This window comes from Neomonachus schauinslandi, chromosome 9 (genome assembly GCF_002201575.2).
Source record: "Neomonachus schauinslandi chromosome 9, ASM220157v2, whole genome shotgun sequence".
NCBI lineage: Eukaryota > Metazoa > Chordata > Mammalia > Carnivora > Phocidae > Neomonachus > Neomonachus schauinslandi.
Window position 1 is genome coordinate 74,082,421 of NC_058411.1, and position 3,747 is coordinate 74,086,167.

General features: G+C 33.8%; 1 pseudogene; it reads left to right on the forward strand.

Annotated features, from left to right (window-relative positions):
* LOC110585315 lies at positions 1-934 on the forward strand (annotated as a pseudogene).
* Positions 935-3,747: the final 2,813 nt, after the last annotated feature.

The following is a 3,747-nucleotide window of genomic DNA, read 5'->3' on the forward strand; positions in this document are numbered from 1 at the left end:
ATGGATATGATGAATAGCTCAATATCTGAGTTTGTATTGTTAGGACTCACCAACACTTGGCAACTTGAGATTTTCTTTTTTTTTCATATTTTCGGTGGCCTATGCAGCAATTGTGGCAGGAAACCTTCTCATCATGGTCACTGTAACCTTTGACTCACTTCTGTACTCCACACCAATGTACTTCCTCCTTGAAATCTCTCCTTCCTGGATATGTCTATTTCCACAGTCACAACCCCTAAGATGGTCACAGATTTCCTCAGGGAGAATAAAACTATTTCTTTGTGGGGCTGTATGGCTCAGATGTTCTTCCTCCACTTTTTAGGTGGCAGTGAGATGACTCTTCTCATAGTTATGGCTGTTGATCGGTATATTGCAATATACAAACCTCTTCACTACACATCCATCATGAATCGCCGGGTCCTCATGGGCTCTGTGCTGCTATCATGGGCATTTTGTGCATACGATGAGCCAGATGGTTTTTACTATCACCTTGCCCTTCTGTGGCCCCAATATAGTGGACAATATTTTTTGTGACCTTCCTCTAGTTCTAAAACTTGCCTGCACTGAGACCTATGTTCTGGAGTTACTGGTAATTGCTGACAGTGGTCTGTTGTCTTTCATCTGCTTCATACTCCTGCTCATTTCCTATACTGTCATTCTGGTAACTGTCCAACGTCGATCCTCTGGTGGACTCTCCAAGGCTCTGTCCACATTGTCTGCTCACATTACGGTGGTCACTCTGTTTTTTGGGCCATGTATCTTCATTTGTGCTTGGCCATTCAGTAGTTTTTCAGGGGATAAATTTCTTTCTGTGTTTTATTCGGTTATCACACCCTTACTGAACCCCATTATTTACACTCTGAAGAACCAGGAAATGAAAGCAGCCATGAATAGACTGAGGACCCAACACATCAGATCCAGACAGGCCTTCTAGGTAACAATCATGATGATGAAGCTTTTTAGTGCAAAACCCATGTACAATACATCTCAGAATAAGTTGATATTAATTCATTTTGTAGATTTTTTAAATATTCATAATATATATTGAAATTATCAAATGTTCCATCATTACATTTCTATAACATGTTTGGTGTTATTGGAAGAATGATTATTTTAATTAGCATTCAATTCAGTTAGGGTTAATACTTTTTAATGTAATAAAGAATTAAATAGAAAAAAACTGACTCACAAACTATAGCTGGAAACCGAGAAATGTCCAAGACTAAATTTCATTAAATAAAGAGGGATCAAAAAGGAATTTATTTATCTATTTTTAATTCGGGATTAGGGAACTTTCAACTAAATTATCTAGCTGACTAAGTGTGCATATAATTATATGAACTCTTGTAAATTCCTAAACACACACACATAAACTCACAGTTTTGTTGATCCTAATATATGTAAGGATTATTTTTTAACAAGGCAAACAGACTAGTTTCTATGAGTAGATATATCTAAGTGTCATTTACTCAAAAGAAACACATATTTCTTTCTTAAAAAAATAAAAATTCCACCTGACATGTGTATTACACACAGCTCATTTTACCTTATTCCTTCCTTCATGTTTGTATACATATTTGTTCTCATGTATCTCTCAAGAATCAAGAGCATTACTATTATGTTAATCCCCATGGAAAAGGGAAAATGAAGAAGCCCCTATATATTCCAGGCAATCACATCACATCAAAACAGGAAGTATTCAAGCTGCCTACCTTGTATAAAGTGTATCAAATTAAAATGTTTCATCTATGGTTCATGGGTATTAGAATAAAAAGACATTGTATAGCCTCTTTGATATCAAATTCAAATGCCCTGTTCTCTCCCAAACACTCAGGAACCTTTTTATAGGCTTTCATTCAATACTTTTTCATCATTGCCTCTTAAGCAATATGTGTAATATAGTAATTATAGACTAAAGGGTGCCTTAAAGATGTATTCTTAGCCATATGTGCATGATATATTTTAGACTAAAATTTTATTTTAAAAAACACATTGAAGAGGATAGGAACTGGGTCCCTAAGGATCATTGGGCATATATATATTTGTATCTATTTCTTATGAATTAATTCAATCATAGAATTAAGGGTAGACATTGATATAACATGTAGCTTTATCAAATTTCTAACATTTTGCCACATTTATTTCATTCTTTTACTAGAAAATGGATTATTAGCGATAATAAAGACTCCTAAGCACCATCTACACCTAGTTATTTTATTGTAGCAAAGATCATCAACTCCAGTATCATTCCTTTGTATGTTTTTAAAAATTATTTCCCTCGTTTTTCATATATTGTATATAAAAACATCTTGTGTGTTTTTAACTTGATATAAATGGAATCCATATAAATGTTATTATTCTAAAATTTATTTTTTTACTCAGTTTAATGTTTTAATGACTTATCTGTTTAAATATGTGCTTCTCTGGTTCATTTTTTATTGTGGTTAAAACCATATAACATTTTAAATATTTTTAAGTGTACAGTATTGTTAAGTGTACACCTTATTGTGCAACAGGTTTCTAGAATTTTTCATCTTGCAAAACTAAAACTCTATCCTCATTTACAAAAAACTCCCCTTTCCATCTCTTGTTAGTTCCTGCCAATCACCATTCCACCTTCTGTTTCTATGAGTTTGACTACTTTAGATTTATATAACTGAATCATGCAGTATTTGTCATTTTGTGACTGGTTTATTTCACTTAGCATAATGTCTTCAAATTTTAACCATATGGTAGCATGTAACAGGATTTTTTTCTCTTTTAAGGCTGAATACTAGTCCATTGTAGGTCTATGCCACATTTGCTTTATCCATTCATCCACTGATGGACATTTAGGTTGCTTCCTCCTCTTAGCTATTGTGAATAATGCTGCAATGAACATGAGTGTGTAAATATGTCTTCAAGATCCTGTTTTCAATTCTTTTAGATTGCTATATCATATGGCAATTCTGTTTTTAATTTTTTGAGGAACCTCCATAGTTTTCCAGAACAGCTCCACCATTTACATTCCTACTAACAGTGCAAAAGTTTCCAATTCTTCCACATCTCCACATCCCTGCCAGCACTTGTTAGTTTCTGGATTCTTTTTGTTTTTGTTTTGATAGTGGCCACCCTAACAGGTGTGGTTTTGATTTGCACTTCCCTGATAATGAGTGATGTTGGGCATTTTTTCATATGCTTGTGGGCTATTTGTATATTTTTCTTCGATAAATGTCTATTCAAGTCCTTTGCCCATTAAACTGTTTGGTTTTTGTTGTTAAATTGTAGAAGTTCTTTATAGATTCTGGATATTAACTCTTCTTATTATAATTTATTTGAATACAGTTGACACTCAGTGTTAAATTAATTTCAGGTGTACAATATAGTAATTCAACAAGTCTATACATTATGCTATGCTCACCACAAGTGTAGCTGCTATCTGTCACCACACAGCACTATCACAATACCACTGACTATATTCCCTATGCTGTACCTTTCATTCTTGTGACTTACTCATTCCATAACTGAAGGCCTGTATCTCCCACTCCCCTTCATCCATTTTGCCCAACCCTCCAATACCCTTCCCTCTGGCAAATACTGGTTTGTTCTCTGGATTTATAGGTCTGATTCTGCTTTTTGTTTGTTTATTCATTTATTTTTCAATATTAACTGTTCATCAGATGATTTGCAAATACTTTCTTCCATTCTATAGCTTGCCTTTATACTATATTTATTATATGAATTGAAAATATCTTTGCTCTTATAGAT